Source organism: Micromys minutus, assembly GCF_963924665.1.
Source record: "Micromys minutus genome assembly, chromosome: 12".
In the NCBI taxonomy this organism is placed as follows: domain Eukaryota; kingdom Metazoa; phylum Chordata; class Mammalia; order Rodentia; family Muridae; genus Micromys; species Micromys minutus.
The window spans coordinates 30,773,436-30,785,477 of NC_137981.1; the positions used below are offsets into that span (position 1 = coordinate 30,773,436).

Below are 12,042 nucleotides of genomic sequence, written 5' to 3' on the forward strand. Positions count from 1 at the left end.
TAAGTTCTGCTTTTATAAAGATAATTTATAAATTCCAGAATGGAAATCAGGAAGACAAATAAGATTAAAAGTTTTCCAGACATAATTACTACATATAAATAGATATAAAAAAATCAGTTGTGAAGTTTCATACTTTTTATCCAAAAGCTAAGGGAGAGATCCTGAGATTGAGGCTAGCCTAGGCTACAGGATTAAGACCCAGTCTCTAAAAATAAATATACAAGCAAATAAATGTACATAAAGGATGTGTATATATCTATATCTCTTACAATATGACAATAAACATTTAATAAGTCATATTATGCATGAATATTTAAAGCTTTTTTAAATTTAAAAATTTTTAACAGCTCCAAACACAAACCTGTGAAGGTTAAAAAAAAATGCTTAAAACATTTTAAGATCACACTAAAATCCACTGCCACCACACTGGCTCAATATTGCCCTTATTTGGAAGACACGTAAAAGCTCCATTAACCCACCAGGTTAAAAGCGTTGACTATGGGACCAATGAAATAAACAGAATAAAAAATTACAATATGGACTGAAACGGTGAGATTTGTATTGGTGGCTGATGATGAATTAACTGAAAGTCTTTTGATACCTTAAGTTTAAGGAGCACACTTAATAGGCAACATGCAGAAACAGGAGGAACCACAATTCATTTCTTTCCCTTTATCTAGCTATTTCATGTGGTAGGGAGGGAAAACTCGGAACTCTGCAAGAATGAAGAGTATGTGAAAGTTTTCACCCCTGGGTTCTCAAAGTTAATGCCGTCAGGGCTGGGCTTTCTCTCTCGACCCTCGCCCACGACTGTGTATCTTACGTATCCATGCACATGGAGGACATAAAATACATGTCAAACAAAATAAAGCAAGTTATTAAGTACCACAAAACCTTAAATCTTAGTGGAAGTCAACAGATAAACAGACTATAACAGCAGAATAGTCTAAATACACAATGCATAATTCATGGCTAAACCAAGGCTAGGCTTGGGCAATATTTCACAGGCTCCCCCTTTCAGTGTTAGAGGTTAAGACTTGGTAAATTGCACTGCTGTTGCTAACTCAGCAAAATATGGACAATTAGAAAGGAAATCTCTAGTCTTTCCAATAATGAAAGTAGGCAGAGAGGCAGAGGCCTGAGATGGAGTTCTTTTGCTCTAAGATTTTATATATATTAAAGCCTCTTCAAATATGAGGCCAACAATTGCTATACTGATAAATCATCTTCCTGTTGACTCATGTACGTGTCCTGCTTAGAGAACTGTGCTTCTAAAATTAAGAGAGCTGAGCAGCCTCCATCCTAGCACATTATACCCACTGGGTTCAGTTCAAGTAGGGCTCTAGTAAGCACTGTGGAATAAATATCCTTTTGATTCCAAGTTCTTGACTACCAGATGCAACAGTGAAATGTGCAGGTGAGTGTATGGCCTCTTTGATGGTTGCTATGGTCACCTCACCAGGACCGAGGATCATACTGAGATTGATCTCTGAGCATGTCTTTGGGAGAGTTTATAGATTTGATTAATTAAGGTAGCAAGGCCTACCCTAAAAATACTTCGCATCCTTCCATGAATTGTGATCCCTGACCACATCAAAAGACAAGGAGAGCCGAGCACAGCTTTGGCTGTGTTTTGCTTCCTAACTCCAGGATACAGTGTGACCAACAATTTCTCAAAGTCATATAGCCATGTCTCCACCACCATGATGGACTTTCCTTTGAACTGAAAGCCAAACAAACACAAACAAACAAAACGTTCCTTACTAAAGCTGCTTTATTTAGTTGTTTTGTCTCAGCAATAAGGAAAATAGCTAAGGCAACATCCAAGAAACAGTGGTAACATGAAGTTGAATAGAAATGAGGATATTTATGCAAACCTAGATCCTGATAAGCTCTCCCACTTATTTCCTAAAACATAGACAAAGCTAACAAAGGCGAAGAAGGCAAAGCAAATCCTTGGCAGATAGCCAATGGCCTCAATGAACCCCAGTGCTGCTAAGAACCAGAGTCTTATAGAGACCAGAAAGCCACATGGGCAACAAGATTCAGAGTAGAAGATTGGCAACTAAGAAATGAGAGCAGGAATGCCAAATCGGTACCCAGAAGCTCATGTATCTCCTGACAAAGGGGAGGAACTATATGTGGTGATGCTCTGGGTCCATGCTTTGGGTCCAGTGAGATGGATTAGTCTGAGTTGAGGTTACTGGGTGCATTTTCATGTCTTCTGGGCACTTTACAAATATTAAAAACAATAAAGTTTACAAGAAGGGCAGAGGCAGAAAAACTCCATTCAGATGGTCAGCATCTTTTGGAAGTGCTAAGGTGGAACCCGAGGGTCAAAACAATCATATGAATACGCTAACTGAACAGTGTTTTTGGTAAGCAGTCACCACTGACTAATGTGGCCTCAGAGTCAGCAGAATATCCTAAGATTTTACCAAATTCCAATGGAGGGCTTCATCCACTAATTCCTAAAGCAGCTGTGAGACACTCGCCAACCTCTAGACACTTGTCCTTTGACATTCTGATGACATAAACCAACAACAGATCATTACTGTTAATATGAATATCAAAACTCAAAACTAATAAGAAAATTAAAATACAGAACCTTCTACTGAGACCTATTAGTTAACAGGGATAGTGCTTCCCTTCCAATGAATGGCCAAGCTTGTAAAAGACTCTGTCTATAGTTAGCCAACTTACCACAGTACATTATTCATGAATCAAAAGAGCAAAGGTGGCAGAAAAACTGTCACTAGCTCTAGAGGATGGTTTAAATGTGGTGGGCACATTTAAAATAGCGGGCTGGGCACACTCTGTGGGGAATTTGCCTACATACATAAATAGTGCTGGGTTTCAGTAGCATAGACACACAAATTAGAATTTCTTTCTAGACCTGTAAAAGACATATTGAAATCAAAACCATAGACTTTTCACGACATGGAAATAACCCCACACATGCTCTCTGTGGGCTTTCTCTGGGTTGCACCTTAATGACATGAGTTCAGCTTGTATTTGGAAGCTATTGCAAAAGACGGCTCTATGAAAACCACATCTGCACTAGCTGGAAAAGGCTGGGGAGAACATTATCCATTATGTGGTTCAATACTCCTATAGAAAACGAGGCATAGGAACCTCCTGACTCTCCAGTGCCAGGAAAATCTCTATCTCCACAAACCAGTCCACTTCCTCCTTTCCAGTAACAAGAATGGTACGGTTTATTCTGTTGCCCTTTTTTGCCCCGGCTGCCAGGGATTCGGGGGCCCAACTGGATGATCAATTGCAATAATTATAATGGACCGAAAGAGCGACTTCCTCCAGGCTTTCAGGGAGTTTGTTTTAGACTGGTAGTTCTGTTGATCATGTTTTGTGTATCAGAGTCCATGGCGTGTACACATAGGAGCACACACGTGATTTAACTGCAATTTTTTAAGTTGTCTTTTCAGAAAATGAGGAATCGAATAGAAATGATAAAGGTTAAAAGCTTAGGGGCCATGTCAAAATAAATATCCATTTTGTGGTACAAATGATGTTGGTAGATCCAAGTACAGGGACAGGTTGCATCTCTTTCTCTAAGTGTAGTTAGTAATGGTTGCACCAGTTATCTGCTGGCTGCCATTATACCTAGACACATTTTATTCTGCCCATGGATTATTACTCTGACAACATAATACTTATTTGGGGTTGGTGCCCTCCAGAGAATTAATGCCATCATTCTGTAGAACTTGGTTAAGCTCATGGTTGTTGTGAGGCCCTGAGAGTTGGCTCCGAAGGTTTGGCCAAGCTTATGAAAATCAAAGCAGACAATTCTTTTCTGTTACATCCTCGGGGTGTTTGAGATGAACCTTCATGTCACTTTGACTTTACTTCCACGTTTCCTCTTCTCTTAAGTAATACATTCAAAATTAATGGCTGATTTGCTTCAAATGGTCTGTTTTCCTGCCGCAAGCCTGTTCTATTAGCTAGCTTACACTTAGATATATTTCAGTCGTATCGATTTTTCCACTGACTAATAAGCAAAACACGGCTTCCCACAATCCTAGGGAAAGTAAGTTAATGTTCTTTCAAATTGTTGTTTGAAAAATTGGAAAAAAAAAAAAAAGTTCCACATTACATTTCCAGGCTTGGGACAAAGCGTAGAGACCCCAGGAGTTTTGAAAGCATATCCATTTCCTTGCACATGGGGGCTCTACATCCTGGATGGCACAATGCACTCAGTCCCCCTGTCAGTTAGAATTTAGGAAGTCATTTCTCTTTAATGGTTGCCAGACCTCCTGGATAAGCTGGGGCACTTTGCTCCGCCCTAGATCTCCACTGAGAATGGAACCTTCCTACTTACTTTCCCTGCACCACACCAGGAACACTGGGACCCTGCTGGCATGAAACTGTTTTGACCCTGGATCACACTGCTGTACCTTAACAGTGGGGTTGTTGCAATTTGGTAACTGATCCTTTCCTGGTGAACTTGAGTCAGCTCATTTGCCTCATTTGATACTAATGCCAGGCTTCTGTAACTCCACCTCGCCATCCCCCCTACCTCTTACTTACATGACCCAGCTCCAAGACTAGCCAGAGAGCCTTGTTCTTCATCTTTGCAGAGGACCAAGAAACCAAGGGGTGCACACAGGAACTGTGCATCTGCAGAGAGATCCACCTCAGACTGAACTTGAAGCTGGCAACTTCTTAGCAGCAAGACTTTGGGGAAGCTATTCAATTTCAGAAGACCTATGTTAGCTGCTCGGGCAGCTGTGCCTTCTCATTCCTGAAGCTGCCTTGGCTATCAGGTATTGTGCTAAGTGCTGGCCTGAGGTGAGACTACGCATCTTTCCTACACTCACGAGCTTTCTTTCCTGTTGGAAGCTGAACAATTAGATACTAAGTGCACATGTGAGAATTACAGTCAAAACCGTTGGGAGCTGATGTAAGCCAAGTGGGCTACGTGAGAAGCAGAAACCCCTAACGTGAGGATGAGTAGACATTTGGTACGCAGAATGACTTTCCCCAGAGTTTAGAAGAGACAGGTCAACAAAGTAGAGTGCATGGACCTACCACCCTGCTCTGTAATAAAAGTTTAATTGGAAGCCGGCCACATCCGTCTGTTTACATCCTGTCTCGCTGCTTTTATACTAACCCAGCAGAGTCCAGTGGCTGTAGCAGATGCACGCATCCCAATGGTCTGGCCCTTTAACAAAATGGTTGTCCTTTCTAAAACAGAGTACTCCCCAATGAATGCTTAAAATAAAAAAAAAAATGTCATTTAGATAGATATTCTACTTAAAACCGATTAAGAGAATAAATGTATATTACATACCAGAACTCATTGAGAATACAGGTTTTAGGTACCATTTTCATACATTCAAAGGAATATTTAGCAAGTAAGGAGCTTTAATTTAAGGAGATTGACCTATGGATTAAATGGAAAATCCCAGAAAAATTGAGAAAACATGACTATTATAAAGATGGCCTTATCTGGCATCAGTGGGAGAAGAGTCCCTTGTTCCAAGGGAAGCTTGACGTCACAGCATAGGGGGATGCTAGAGCTGTGAGGGGGGAGTGGGGGAGTGGATGAAGGAGCACCCTCATAGAGACAAAGGGGAGGGGAGATGGGATGGGGGGATTTCGGCAGGGAAAACAACCTGGAGGGGAATATCATTTGAAATTCAAATGAGTAATAAATGATTAATAAAAAGAGAAAAAGATAGATGGGGGTCAAAATATTTAAAAATTTTTCTGAAGTTATGGTATTACTAGTGGGTATACATTCCATATTTAAAGTCAGCTGCCCATACCTAAGACTGGGTAGCTGCTACAAATGGCCTTCTTTAAACATCTGAGCATGACTGCATTGGCGCGTTCACAGGAAGCCAGAAGACTTTACATAAGACTCCAATAGACAGGAAAACGCCAAAACAAGACTCCAAGTCTGTGCTCAAACCGGAAGTGAAAAGTTACAGGTCAAGGAATACACAGGGTCACACTAGAGCAAGCTCTACCATCATTTGAACAACTGGGGTGCCAGTCCTAGCAAGTTGCAAGAGATTAACCCTGAAATCCCGACAAACAGTATTTCTTGGGAGCAAATGTGAATTGGCTTTGGAGGAAAGCATTTTTATTTTAGTCCCTCGGGGAACCCACCATGATGTGCCAAGTATAAAATGATCCTCATTGATCATCATGGAGCAGATACAGATGGAATGTGAGCAAGTGGACCAGGCAAGTGCTTGTCCTGGGAGAAGACATTAAGATTATTGATTGCAGAATATAGGTACTTTTAAAGTGCTTCAAAGAACTTATGTGTGTAGCATATCAGAAGCCTCTCAAAGAAGTTCATTTTAGGCTCACTTTATGTCCAGATGAAGGAATAAGGAGTGCAAAGAATTAAACAAAAATAAACATGAAACAAATATGACCAAAAAGGGCTAAGCCATTTTAGAATCCCAAAAATGGAGAAAATATCCTTGTTAATATAAAAAGCTCAAGGGAGGTGCTCAGCCGTATTTTAGAGGCAGTTGGGGAGAGAATAAAGGAATTGGAAAACCAACAAGCCATCCAGAATGAAGCTCACAGAGGAGAAAAGAGGGAGAATGAAAGTGGAATGTTAACATGGTACGGAGAATAGAAAGGAACGCTCACACAAGCCATCGGCATCCCTCAAGGAGATGCAGAAATATGGAGGAAGTGCCAGATATTTGAAGGGATGACAGCTAAGAATTGAAACTGGTGAAGGATAGAACATTATGCACATAAGAAGCAGAATAAATAAAACAAAAGTAATACCAATGCAACGTAGCAATGTACAGAGCTTCAAGGAAAGGTATCTTTGAGGCAATCATAGAGGAAACGTCAGCACCATTCAGCTGACAGCAAAGCTGTCTACAGAAACAGCGGAACCAGAAGGCCGTGAGAGGAGAATCAAGACAGCTTTCAAGACACAAAAATTGAACTGTTTATCACTAAACAGGCTATGTAAACGTTCTTCTAAGAGAGTAATGGATTGCATATCTAAAGAGAAGCTTGGCATATAAGTGGAGATGATAAACAAAGAGTGCTTTTTAAGAATATTATTTTTACAAAAGCTAAATATGGTGGCATGGGTCTGTAATTCTAATATTCAGATGGCAGAGACAGGACGATTCCAAGTTCTAGAGCAGTCTTGAATGCATACCAAGACTCAAGACTCTGACTCAAAATGTGCATGCATGCATGAGCGCGCACACACACAAACACACACACACACACACACACACACACACACACACACACACACACACACACACACACAGTCCCTAGAGGAAATAAATGGACAACAATTAGATCAGCTAAGAACATCAGCTGGATTTTGGAGAGGGGAAAGGATTTGCTTTAAGTAGGATAGAAGCAAAAGCCTATGGATTTCCTATCTCTTTCCTCAGCACTTCAGCAGAACCATAATTCTTACATTTCCCAACAGCTTTTCACAGCATGTGGAATCCTGCACAGACAGCATCACTGCCAGTTACAGGAAAAGATATACTGCAATTGGTATTATATAAATGACTCTCTCAGCTGGAAGTGATAGTCTAGTATCAGCTGGGTAACAACACAGGGAGAGGTTAGGCTGCTGCCCCATGGAAATGCAGAGTATGTCCCAAGCCAGAGCATAGTATATGGTATCATCTCCCTATAGTATGAGCTCATAGATAGTTCCCAGGGTAAGGAAAGAGTCCTTCCTTACCAAAACCCCCATAACTCACTGGAAGAATATTGCTTCTTACAGAGAGTAATACTGTGGTTACAACAGATTAGAAGCTGACACTACCCTGTGGTCATTCTGGGCTACTCATTCATTCATTCTACTAACCCAGCAATAGTAAAAGAGATCAACATCATTGCCACCTAATAGGGATGAGGAAGGAGACACGCACAATAGAAGATTCACAATGATGCCTATAAAAAAGTTCATGGTCACTGAAAACAGTAGTTGCAACAACTCCAGCCTATCAATGATTGAGATGCCCTTCACCATCAAGGGGAGACAGAACATGGAAACCAAGTTGACCCAGGAGGACTTACAAACAGCTACAGAAATGGGAGTTGTAGATGTTATGTTTTAAGCAGCGTGTGACAATTACCTTCATTTGTCAACTTGAAGAAAGCTTCAGTAATGCATTGTCAACACTGGGTTTGCTCTTTTGAAAATCTCTGTAGTAGTATCATTTTAATTAAGGTAAATGATGTGGGAAGGCATTGCCTACTGCAGGGAGAACCATCCCCTGAGCAGGGAACTGTGTAAGAGTGGAGGAATAAAACTGAGCACACGCCTTTATTTCTCTCTGCTCTTGAAAGTAGAACTGTTTTGAGTTTCTGGCCCAATGGCTGCTCCACTAGGATGACTATAACCTGAAATTGTTAAATTAAAATAAATCCTTTCTCCTTTCAGTTGGTTTTGTCAGGATATTTAACCACACCAACAGAAATAAAGATAACACACTATTTACCAATTATGTCTTTTCTTCACTTTCTTGTTTATCTAACATCAAAAAGGACAAAATTTTGACCTATTTATGTTGATTTATGGTTAAAATGTCACTGTTTCATGATCACATAGCATTCAAGGTGACTTTACAACTTCCCTGACGCAGGGACACAAAGGATAACAATACATGCTATTTTAGCTTCTTTCTAAGCTTTTGTGATAAAATACTCTGGCCAAAGCAAAAGAGAGTAGATTTCACCTATTTCACAGTTCAAGTATAAAGTCCATTAGAGCATAGATTTGTATGATTTCTATAGAAATCTAGAAAGGGGTCAAAGACTTATCTAGAAACCAAGTAGTTATGGTGAAGAGAAATATTAACATAATCTACTGATACCTTCTCTTGGGACTAATTTTATCTGAATAATATGAGTAGGCTTTACTTTATGATCAAATGAGCAACTAGGTATCTGGGAACAATCTGTAGGTTTCTGGTAGACACAAGTTTTCAAACTGGTTCTCATTTGGCAGGTCCAGGACAAATTAAAAATACAAAAACCATAAGCTCATTGTTATGGGATCTTTACAAGTTCCAAGATGGTCTGTATCTCATATGCATTTCAGGATAGCCATGGATGTGGCCCAGTACACTTGTAGATGTTATTACATTGCAACAGGAAGGTTGGACACCAATTGCACAAAGGCTTGGACATGGATATGTGTACTAGTCACCCACTTATAAGGACTAGTCTACAGAAAGACTTGCTACAGCTCTGTCTGGTGCATCCTCCTCCCAGAGCCTCAGGTTCCACATAGATGGAGTCGGTCTGAGTTCTGTACCCCTAACAGGTTTCTAGGAGATTCTGAGGCTGCAGGTCAGGAACTACAACCAGAGAACCATTGTCCAAGGAAACATAATCACCAGCAGGAAATCTCAAAATAAAATGAATACTTAGCCAAATAATCAATTTAGAGCCCAAATTCTCCATCTGAATAGATTTTTAAAAAACGGAATACCTAGCATATCTACAATTTGAAAACTTTGTAAAAACACCCTTTATAAATTTGTAGGTATAAAGTAATGCGAATTTCAGTATTATTTATGCAATAGTATTATGAAATATTAATGTAATATTTCAGTTTTCCCTTCTTGAGTAAATACTCTCTTGTACACTGTCAGCACACTGAACACACACACATTATATGCAAACAGGTCATAACCAAATAGGATGTGAAGTAGAAACTTCTAGTTTCTTTGGAAAGCTAGTTATGTCAAATGATATTTTGCTGGGGCACACAGGTGAAAGGATGTCTTGCTAAAGCAAACATGTGAAAAATGTTTTTCTGAACCAGACACAGGTGAAAGGATGTTTGGATGTAGTAAACATGTGAAAGGACAATTGATGAAGGAGTAGAAATATGACCGCACAGACAGTGGGAGACAAGCACTGAGTTTTAGGTTGGTATGCTCTGCCTCGCTGTTCTTCACTAAAGACACACATGTATTGGTTCATCTTACATAGTGTTGTTGAGCTCAACATATGGTAACGTAGCCATTGAAAGAGACTCACCAAAGGACTGCTCACAAAGTTCTAGCGGCAGCTTGCTGCTTCCACGGCCTTGCCTCCTGTGGTTTCTTCAAGACTGAACTACAGCTGCTGGTTCGTGCCTGGTGTCCGCCTGCCTAGAGAATTGTCTGCAGCTGCTGAAGACTGAGCTTGCTCCCAAAGAACTATTGCTAAACAGGTCCACTTCCTCCATATCCTAATATCTTTTCTCTTCCACTACCTCTGGGTGATGGGCTAGAGGAGAGGTTGAACTCTTATTAAAAGTAGACTGCAAAAATTGTGTGCCTATAAGGATGCTATTTAGAACAGAGATCTGAAGTTGGAGGAAAAAGGCACAATCTGGGATTTTGAGTGGCCATGCCCAGGTAGAAAAATTAAAACATTAAAAGACCATATCATTTTAAGTCATCTATTAGTGGTCCAGTAGGAAAATACAGATCAACAAAACATTTTTGTTTTAATATAATTTACATGTAAAAATTTAAAAAGCACTGTAAGTGGGTGATTTCTTAAGTATTATAAAATCCTTCTCTTCAAGAATGATGACAAATTAGGTTTTCCTGGTAGCTTGTTTAAAATGTATTGAGAATTATAGAATTTTGTCCTGTTCATACCTAGTCTATGAACACCAAACAAAATATTCAGAAGGTTCATATTATTAACAAGAAATAAACAAACTACTGGCTGGGAAAAATTAGTAAGTTCAAGGTCCGCGGGCTTTTTGTTACTGTTTCTCTATAGGAGTAACACAAAGTTAGAAATCCTTCTATGGAGAGTAAACCATTGCACTGTTGCTGAGGAAGTGTCTCAACACCTCTCAAACTTTATTTGCACAAACATCCTCTGCCTGCAAGAACCATTGCCAACTTCAATGTTGTGGTTTCTTATCCTGAATCTCCAGCGTGATGGACTCGGTGGCACCTACCACTATGATTCTAAAGGTTGAAAAGTGTTCCCATATGGAATGTAGGGACTCTGCACCACTGTTCTGCAAGAAACAGCAAACATAGGCACCGTGGTGGTATTGAACAAATTGGGAATGGTCATATTCAACTTCAAAGAGGAACGGAGACCAGTACAAAAGCAGCTGCCATTTGTACTATACTCTGCCCTTTGAGACCTAACTCCTGGTAATTAACTTCATGCTATTCTGAACTAAGTCCTTTACCTTCCAATTAGTTTGCATTTGGATATGAATGTAATAAATATATGCCCCACATTTTAAAGCTGACTGTGAATAACAGTAATGAAAGAATGCTAAGAAAGTATCCTACTACACTTTGTGTTAAAAGGGGGCACTACACTGAAAATCTTTATGTCAAAGATATTTTAGAAATATAAATATTTTCTGGGATGCCTTGGTAATTTTTATTTTTTCTTTCTGCAAAGCATTATTTTAAAGCAAAAATCAAATAATATTTTATATCTGGTCCCTGTTGATTTATATCAGTTTAAATGCTGATATTTCTTAATTCATGATGAAATTGCACAGAGCTCAATTTATAAATATTTATGCATAAAGCTAACAACTGTGAACTGTAGTAGTGTGTCAAGCCGTAAACACAGTCATGGAATATTGGTTCTTTCTAAGAACAGATGTTGGGCCATCTCCAAGATGGGTCTGATTTTCATAGGAAGCAAAATAATAAAGTATCTTTCTTTTTAGCAACAAGTCAGACATACAAGTTAGTCTGCAGAGAACAAACCTGGCCCCCAAGTCCCTGTTCTCTCTGTTCTTGGTATAGTGGTAGACATAACCAATCAATACAAAGGTAGACATAACCAATCAATGCTAGAAATTTTCTTTTTGGATCTTAGACTGAACTATGTACACTTCTCCACAATAGCCCTGGATTTTACTTCCTACTGATTTTGAGCGATAATAACAATGAACTTATTTTCTATTTAGCACATAACCTATGTTGGCTCTCAAAAATATTCCTGTGGAGCATATTTTCAAATGTCACAAAGGTATAATATAATATAATATAATATAATATAATATAATATAATATAATA

The 12,042-nt window shown here is 39.4% G+C and overlaps 1 protein-coding gene across 1 annotated transcript in view; it reads right to left on the minus strand.

Annotated features, from left to right (window-relative positions):
- The window catches only part of ERC2 (ELKS/RAB6-interacting/CAST family member 2), a gene marked incomplete at its 5' end in the record, with an annotated part of 796,341 nt that overhangs the window by 242,230 nt on the left and 542,069 nt on the right, over positions 1-12,042 (minus strand). The window lies entirely within an intron of this gene.